The following is a 10,209-nucleotide window of genomic DNA, read 5'->3' on the forward strand; positions in this document are numbered from 1 at the left end:
TGGAAGAGTCTATGCAGTGCTATTTGCTGTCTTTGGTTCTTTGTTGATCCTGCCAGAATGGAGGGCAGGGTAGAGAGCTGGTTGTGGATGAGAGCAAGAACAGATCAGAAGGACAAACCAGAATCATGAATGATGGAAATCTTTGAGGACAGATTGGATCTGCATGTGTCTTGTTCTCTCTAGTGTCAGTGTCCTGCAGAAGAAGCTGGTGCCCTTCATGGATCTACAGATGCACTTGGTTTAGGATTTAAAGGAGCCAGAGTAGGAGATGTGGTGAGAGCTGGAGGACCTGCAAGCCTGGGTGCTGCTCCAAGCAGCGAGGTGAGTCAGCAGATTAGCATGTGAGAGTGGCCAGTGTTCCTGGAGCCTTGCATTTTCCTTCAGAGCATAACCACTGTGGACGCTGCTTCGCTGCTGTCTTTCCAATCTCATGCAACATGTCACTTGTGATCAGTGCTAGCCTGGAACTTGCAAGGATCCTGGACAACAGTTCCTGCATATCTTGGTTGACACATACAAAGCTACCACAAAACATTCTGGGTCCAGGGATCAATCTGCACCAACAGGGGCAAAGAAGAGAGAGCTCTACTCTCTTTTTTGTGCCTGTTTATTTTATCAAAAAAGTAAAAGGCTTTCTACAAGAACCACAAGAGACTCCCCTTATGTCTTATGGCCAGAACTTGGTAATATTGTCACCCCTTAACTCCAAAGGAGGCTGACAAAGGGGTCATTGAACTTTTCCAGCCTCTTCTGGAGTAGCGGAAGGCAAAGGAGAAGGAGCTGGGAATGGCTGTTGAGTTAGTGAACCAAGAGTGTGTACTGCAGATCTGCATGGTGCATCCCCTCAACCTCCTTATAGCTGGAAAAAAAGCTCAATAATACTTACTTAGTCCAAGTTCTTCATTTACATGTGATAAAATTGAGGCACAGAGGGGTTAAGCCCTCTTCAAACAACTACTTTGACATTAGATTTTTGGCATCCCTTAGTTTACTGCTTAACCTAATTTTAACACTACCATTGCCAGGAAGTCCCTTTCCCATTTGGTTAAAAATAAAGGATCAACCAAACTATACCAAAAAAAAAAAAAAAAAAAAAAAAAGACAAGGAGAAGAAGAAAGAGAAACTGACTTATAGAGCTTTGATTTTGAATTTAATAAATATGTTTAAAGAATTGAGAAAATTGCGACCAGTGAAACTCCACATCATTTACAACTTGCAAGAATGGGATGCTAATTAAAGTTATACTCTGTGTATGTATAATATGTCAAAATACACTGTACTGTCATGTATATCTAAAGAGAAAAAATTAAAAAAAAAAGAATCGGGAGAAATTGCGAGTGAGCAGGTGGGGAATCTCAGTAAAAAGGAACCAAATGGAAATCCTAGAATTAAAATTCCAGCAGGTTGGAGTTGGAAGAGCAAACTTGAAGGTAGCCACATCTGGACATCTTTCTTTCCATGTCCTCATTACTATTTTGCTCCTGGAAAATATGCTGCTGTTTCCACAGCATGGAAGATGTGGAGAACCCTGTTTCCTGCAACTTGTCTGGTTCTGTCCAGGAAATAAGGCGTAAGTTTTCTATGCTTCCAATCTCCCAAACCTCTTTGAGATTTTGGGGTGTGGGGTCACATTTTCTGAGAAAGCCCTGTGTTAAAATATAAGCTGAGTTCTTGTTCTCTTGACCTCCACTCTTCTTTCTTCACAGCCTGTGGAAGTGGCTGGGGACAAATGGTGATGCCCTTCTATTCTTCATCCTATCTGACCTGGGTCTCCTAAGCCTAGAAAGTAAAAAATCTAGAATTGAGGCCTGTGTTCTTTATGTTCTGTTATATTGTCCTTTCTCTGAGATTGGAAGCATAGAACTCCTAGCTGCTGCTAAAGCTGAGGAAAGGTCTGGAATATCAGGAAGTACTGGGCAAAAATACATAGGTTAATATGTCACATTATTATCTGGTTACATTTATATTCACATAGGTGTGTGTGTGTGTGTGTGTGTGTGTGTGTGTGTGTATGTATGTTTTCAAGACTTGGTGGAACTTATTACAACCTCACAGGTTGTTTGAGAACAATTTGATAAAGTCTTTGCAAAACCCCGAGTCAATAAATAGTGCTTCAAAATGGATGGAAAAGTATGACAAGTCTCATCTTCAGGGAGGAAATATCAGAAAGGTAAATGTATGGCATTGTTTATTAGCAGCAAGAGTTAGTTAGATCAAACAAATCATTCCACTCAGTTAGGAAGGCAAACTACCTGTAATTCTAATTTCCTTTTTAAGGTGGGTAGAGGACAAAGAATACAATGTAATCAGGAATGTTCTGTTTTCTTGGATAGATTTACTTTCAAAGACAGAAACAACTGCTAGGTAGAAAGCAAATATAACACAAAAGCAAGGCTTTACACTTCTTTGTGTAAAGTAATAATCCATGATAGAGATTTTAGAAAAATAGCAGGAAAAAAAATCACTCATTAATGATCATTCAAAAGTAGTCACTAACATTTTGCTATAGTTTCCATAGTTATGATAACATTGTATAAAAGATTTTCTTGTATAAAATATTTTACATGCTGTTTTTCAAAAACTTAATATTTTAATAGTTTACATATGAAACAATGACCTTCATATGTTCTGAGACCCAGAAATTGCATTTCCATAAATCTATTCTCCATTTATTTATTCACTCAACAGTGTGTTTAGACAAATACTTAGTGAAGCAATATGGTATAGTTTTAAGAGCATGGGTCCTGGAGGCAGTTTTCTATTAATTCAAATTTTAGTTCTATCCTTAGGCAAGTGACCTCACCTCTGCATGCCTCAATTTCCTCATTTGTCATGTAGGATAAGAGCAGTACCTACCTCGGAGATTGCTGGTCAACTTGGGGCCTTGGTCATAGGAAGCATTCAGCAAGTGTCAGAGTTTTTAATATTGAGCACTTTTATGTGCCAGGCTCTGAGTAATGTAAACATGATTTCTTTCCTAGGGAAGCTTATAATCAGTTGGTCACTACTCCTGGAAACTATTAGAAGGCTCATACACATTATCTCATTAATCGTATGCTCAAATAGGGAAGGTCGGAGATGATGAAACTGAGGCTGAAAGTTTCAGATAAGCACTCCAAGTTGTAAGTACAGAGAATTTCCTTTCAGTGATGTTTATGTTAGTACTAGGAAGTAAGCTGAATGTCAGTTAAAAGGGAGTTATATAAATACATTACACGCAACTGTTCAATGGAATATTATGCAGTTATTTTAAAATACAGCTTTCAGTGTGTTTAATGACATGGGTTGTTGTCAATAATGTTAAGTGAATTAAGGGAGTCAAAAAACACTATGTATAATGTGGTTTAATTTTTGCAAAAATAAACACATCAAGATATATGGTTAATGGGATTTCATTGAAAAACAGCTTCCTATATACACCCCTTGTTTCCTTTCTTTGTAAATATTAAAGTTATTTATTAAAGTCTAATTTATTAAAGGATCAAGGGTCAATTTTAAAATAATGAATTATCATTTTAATATTGTATTAAAAATATTAATATAAATAAATATTGAATAGTTAATACTTATTAAATCACTTGCCTACTTCTGAGAAATAAACCACTCCAAAATACAATATTAAAAGAGTCATTTTACTTTTTCATGATTAGTGGGTCAGTAATATTGGATAGATTCAGCTGATCCTTGTGCTGGTCCCATGTGGGATCATTACTGTGATTGTGGTCACCTGATGACTTGACAGGGAGGCTCCTGCCCACAGGGCTTGTCTCATTGCCCGCGCAGATTAGCCTAAGCTGGCTCCTGTAGTGGCATGGTGTTCCAAGGGTGAAACTGGAAGCTGTAAGGCCCAGATATGGAAGTTTCACCATCACTTTCATCACATTCTATTTATTAAAGTAAGAGCCAAGGCCAGCCAGATAAAAGAAACCAGGAAGTAGACTGAACCTCTCTTTTTAAAAATATGCATATATTTTTATTTATAGTTGAACACAATACCTTTATTTTATTTATTTATTTTTATGTAGTGCTAAGAATCAAACCCAGGACCTTGCATGTGCTAGGCGAGCGCTCTACCGCTGAGCCACGACCCCAGTCCTAGACTGAATCTCTTGATGGAGGCAGTGTGCACCCAGGGACAGAGAAATTGTTATAGTCATTTATGCAAATGATTTGCCTTTTCCACTAATAAATCCATATTTATTATAGTTCTTGTAGTTGCACAATAGTTTCATTTTAAGATTAAAACAAAAAGTATTACCCATAGAAAATTCCACTCCCGGATCATTTATCCTACTTTGAGTTCCTAATTTACTCTTCACTATTAAATAATCACTTGACAGCTATTTAGTAGCTATCACTTGGCATAATTGCAAAAGGGGTGAAAAAGGAGTCAGGTTATTTTCTTTTTCTAAGGCTTGCTCCCAGAATCCAACATATAATATCAATTAGAAAATATCAAATCTCCAACATCCCTTCTTTTGAATTCTCATATTGTCTTCAGTCTTTTCTCCAGTATCCTCACACCAGATGCAGGAAGCTTAGGAGAAGATAACTGACTTAAGAAAGACAGCAAATGGGCTGGGGATGTGGCTCAAGCGGTAGCGCGCTCGCCTGGCATGCGAGCGGCCCGGTTCGATCCTCAGTACCACATACAAACAAAGATGTTGTGTCCACTGAAAACTAAATAATAAATATTAAAATTCTCTCTCTCTCTGTCTCTCTCTTTAAAAAAAAAAAAAGAAAGACAGCAAATGATCCCACTCCTCAGTTTATACCCAAAGGACTTAAAAACAGCATACCACAGGGACACAGCCACATCAATGTTTATAGCAGCACCATTCACAATAGTTAAATTGTGGTCCCAACCTAGATACCCTTACATAGATAAATGGATAAAGAAAATGTGGAACATATACACAATGGAATATTACTCAGCATTAAAAGAGAATAAAATCATGGCCTTTGCAGGTAAAGGGATGGAGTTGAGAGTATAATGTTAAATGAACTAAGTCAATCCCCAAAAACCAAATGCCAAATATCTTCTCTGATATAAGGATGCTGATTCATAATGGTGATGTGTGGAAAGCATAGGAGGACTAGACAAACTTTATATAGGGAAAGAGGAGGGAGGGAAAGGAAGGTGTATGGTGGTAGGAAAGACGGTGGAATGAGATGGACATCATTACCCTAAGTACATATATGAAAACATGAATGGTGTGATTCTACTTTGTGTTCAACCAGAGACATGAAAAATTGTGCTCTATTTGTGTAATATGAATTGAATTGCATTCTTCTGTCATAAATAACTAATAAGAATAAATAAAATAAAATAATTTTAAAAAGAAAGCAAATGAAAATATGATTTATTTTTATTATGTGGGGCTATAGACTCTTCTATAATTTGATTTCACTGTCAATATTGTCATATAGAGTGTTTGTTATAGTGATAACTATGTGTTCAAAAGGGAATTCCCCAAAGCTATTACTATGTGTGTGTACCTTTTCTCTTCTCCATGGCCCTTACTGCCATCTAACGTAACACAGAATTAATTATTGATTTTTGCTTGTTAACTGTTCCCCCTGCTAGAATATAGGTTCATAAAAGGCAGGGATCTTTGTCTTTCTAATTCACTGATGTGTCCCCAAGGATTAGAACTGTGGCTGGCATCGGGAAAACATTCACCAGGGAGTGTGGTCTGAATGAGGAGGGAGTTATGGACCACTGCTGCTGGAAGATGGTGCAGATAAATGGCCCCAACTTTTACAGGATATCCCTATGTCGGTGACCTTGCTGAGAGCTCTTGTGGTAGAGTAGTGAGGAAAAGAACCCAAGTAGAGAGGAGCTAGAGGACAGGATAGGGAGGGAGCCTAAGATGAGAAAGTAAAGACTAGAATAAAGACAATACTGATGACTTTGAAGAGCTGGGAGATGCTGAGAAATTTAATGGTTGCGGGAGGGGCTATGGGGTCAAGAGGAGTTTGCTTCCTGAGATGGGTAATAACATATAGGAGGAAACCAGCCCACAAAAAGGAAGAAAAAGATGATTTTTTCCCCTTCCGGACAAAAATCAGTAATGGTACAAATTCCCTGAGAATTTGCAAGAAGAACTTAGGGCTCAAGAAGAGAGGTACCATAAAGAGGAGGTACATTTCTTCCACTGAGATTGGATGGATGCCAGCATATGTGGACACAGATGCAGGTGGGAGGAAATCCCGTGGCAGAACAGGAGGAAGTTGTTGAAGAAAGAAGAGGAAATGTCAGTGATTTTAAATAGAAAAGGTGTGCTCTTGCCTTCTGGAGGAGAAAGTGCCTTCACTGGTGGTGGGGTCCTTTGTATTCCTGTTAGGATAAGGCATGGTGGAAGATGGCATTTACCAAGGCAGGATGCCACTTCGCCCTCACTCTGGCTTCTCATCCATTGCTTTCCACCACAGTGAGTGGCATTGTGGCCCACACAGCTGCACAGGACTGAAACCTGGAGTCATCTTTGTCTCTTCCCTCTTGCCCTCCACATCAAATTTATCACCAAATCCTCTTGATGACTCTTTCTAAACACCTTTTTGAATCTCTTATCTTTATCCCCACTGCCATTCTCTTAGATATGGTGACCTGAGTTACTGAAGGTTAGGTTGCCAATGGGTTTTCAGTCTTTGGTCCTTTTCATTTCTGTAAAATTTTCTACATGTGGCTCAAGGAATCATTCCCAAAAGATCTGATCATGATCCTCCCCTGCTGCTCACTGGTCTGTGTCTCCTGATTGTTGTCAAGTGAAAGTCTCAATTCTTCAACCTTGACATGCAAAACTTCATGCTCTGACTCCTGCCTACCTCCCCGTGAAGACAAAGACCTTGGGAGAAGAGAGAACAACAACATATTTTTGAAAATATGGATACACCGAATGGATTTGGCTGACCAGAGATACTTTTAATATGTTTTAAACATAACTTTAGTTGAAAATTAATAACTAGAAAGTTGTTTACATTAGGCAAAAAGTACAGAGGTTTATAGAATGAGAATATTACCTAAATCAATGACAGAGAAAAACACTAGCAAAAAATATTAAGCATGTATTAGGGACTGGGATAGTGCCCAGAGGAAGTAGTTTTATCTATAAAATCTAAGGAAAAATATATGTAAAAATAACCTAGCCATGGCCAAAGCTTGCAACTGTTTGAATATCAAAAAGAATAATAAAGCATAATAACTTAGTGAATTGAATGATGAAAATCCATGTGTCTATAAAGGCAGGGTGTGTATGTGTGTATGTGGGGGGGAGAGACACCAAAACAGAACTAATGTGGTCATTTGAAAGGGCTTGTATATTGACTTTCTATTTTGACAATTAGTAACTAAAGAGAAGGATTTAAGCATTATCCAAATTTTCTGTAAGAAATGTATCTTAGAATAACTAAATAGCCTCAACTGATGAGGGAAAGTTCTACTTTACAGAAGAATGTTAGCCAAGAATGTAGAAAGCATTCTATAATCCCTATTAAAATTATTGACTTAGGGGCTGGGGTTGTGGCTCAGTGGTAGAGCACTTGCCTAGCATGTGTAAGGCATTGGGTTCAATTCTCAGCACCACATATAAATAAATTAAACAATAAAGGTCCACTGACAACCAAAAAGTATATTTTAAAAATTATCAACTTAGACAAGTATGCTCAATTGTTCTTAAAATATGTAGGTATATGATTGATAGGACCTAGACATTCACAAAATACCAGAGATCACTTATCTTGTTTCAAGGGATAAAGGGAGAATTAATTTTTAAATTAAAAGCCCAGGAGATCATAACATTGCCTAGGTGAGAATGCTAACAATCTTCTCTAACAAAAATGCGCTACAAAATGCATCTATGATACATTGTAGCCACACACACACACACAAAATGCTTTAACTCATCAAATCTTAACTTTCAGATTTAAATTTTAGGGGTTGAGGAAATTGAATGTCATAGTAAAATAACAAGCAAAAAAAAAAAAAAAAAACTCAGAGTGGGACAGTTAGCTAGGTTCTTTCAACAAATTAAGGTCATAACAAAGAGAAAAATGGTCTGTGAGGCAAAGCGAGATCTGAAACTAGGTTGTGGTTTGAACAAATGAACCATAAAGAACATTTTAAGAACATATGTTGGAAATTTGAATATGGCCTAGACAAGATGAAAATATATTGATGGAAAGCTAGAGAACCTTATGTAAAATAAGCAGATAACAAAAACAGCATAGTAGGTCACATTTTGAAAAAGCATGTACATAAACTCTGGAAGGATGTACACTCTGGTGTTTGCAGTGGTTATTTCCTGGTGGTAGAACTATGGTGTGCTCTACCAGTTTTTATTCTCTAGTTTTTTTTAAAATGCAGTTTTCTACAATGCATGCATCAATATTTAATGATAATAAATAGTACAAATAGGCCAAATGTGCAAAGAAGATGGGTAAGGAGTCTCTACAGACAGTGAAGCATAGCACCTCTGCAGTTTCCACAGCTAGGGTAGGAGCCCTGGATCCTGGCCCTTTATTTCATTCATCAGATTGCATCTGAGAGAGGGAAGAGATTCCTGAGTAAGTCATCCCCAAATAGAAGATTTTGATGGGCCATTTTCATCTGTGGATGCCAGAGGTGATCCTGCTACTCCCCTGACTGTGGGTCCAGAGAGCTCTGGGGGCAAGCTTGAGTATCTGTGAAGATTTCCATTGTTCATGTTAGGAACCAGGGTAAAAAAAAGTTCTCAGGCTTCTGAGAATTTTCTCTTTTTGCTGCCTTCTTGCTGTCTGGGTGTATACCCTTGGAAGGAGGAATAAATCCTTTTCAAGGGGCTGTGTTGCTCTTGATGCCAACTTAACTTTGAAGCAAAATTGGATTATGGGAAAAAGATTATGCAACTTAGAAATTTTAAAATTCAAATCCAGCATACACAGATAAGAAGTTCTAGAGTGGGTTCAAGGCTTGAGAGTGACTGAGGCAATTGTAAATTGAGAACTAGCCAGAGCTAAACCCCATCTCCTTTTGCAATGGGCATAGCAGGTCCTTGATCCAACTTGTCCTGCCTGGGTAGACTCCTAGACAAACTAATGCTTCATAGCTATAGTTTCTTTGCTTCCTTTACTTGGTGCTCTGAGACATCAAACCTTGGAACTTGGACTCAAAAAGATTATGTACTCAGAGAAAGACTGCACCACTTAAAAGCATCTCTAATAATAGAAACTAAATGATTCTTAGTTGGAGTTGTCTTCTGTATATCTCAGCCTAAAAATCCTTAGGTCTCTTAGTGTTTCCCTGCAGGTCTCCTTTGGCTCTGCAGTTCTCAATTTGCAGTTTTAATATATTTTAAGTACTTGTGTGCCCTCTAGAGGAGCAATATAAAAATTCAGGGTTGACAGAAGCTGCCAAGTTTTGTTTTGTTTTAGTAGACATCAAGTCTTATATTTTTTTATTGCTTTGTATAATTTAGAAGAATTTGTATACATGAACACTTAAGTTATTAGGCACAAAGATTGGAGATCAAAAGGGTGGAAATTCTCCAAGAAGTGTAGAGAAAGATAGAACTGTCAGACTTTTCTCCATGCTGGGAAAAGCCTGGCAAACTTCACCTGGGGGCAGAGGAGAAGAGTTCTTTATCAAAACTTACTAAAAGTTGTTTTTGGTTTATTGCATATATTTTTAAATTTTATTTTTTAAAAATTTTTATTTTTTATTTTTATTTAGTTATACATGACAGTAGAGTGTATTTTGATGTATTATATATACATGGAGTATAACTTCCCGTTCTTGTAGTTGTATATGATGTGGAGTTATACTGGTCATGCATTCATAGATACTGTCTTTCCTATTCCCACCCCCGCTTCATTCCCCTTTGTCTATTCCAATGAACTTCTATTCTTCTCTCCCTCTTCCAGCTTGTTGTGTGTTAGCATCCATATATCACAGAGAACATTCAGCCTTTGGTTTTGGGGGATTAATTGCCAAGTTTTGAGGTTGAATTTTGATTACGTGTAAAAGAGGTTAAGAAACCTGACTCTTGAATGGAATTATTACCCTTGTCATGGCTACTCTTATTTATAAATCTAGGTACTTAGATAGAACAAACCTAGATTTTCCTAATGAGTTGTATTTTAGAATGAGCAAAACAGTATTTGTGCCTATTGAATGGTTTTTAAATAATCATAAATATAGCAAGATGTATTTTTATTTTATTTCTATTATA

The sequence above is a fragment of the Callospermophilus lateralis genome, chromosome 3 (genome assembly GCF_048772815.1).
Source record: "Callospermophilus lateralis isolate mCalLat2 chromosome 3, mCalLat2.hap1, whole genome shotgun sequence".
In the NCBI taxonomy this organism is placed as follows: domain Eukaryota; kingdom Metazoa; phylum Chordata; class Mammalia; order Rodentia; family Sciuridae; genus Callospermophilus; species Callospermophilus lateralis.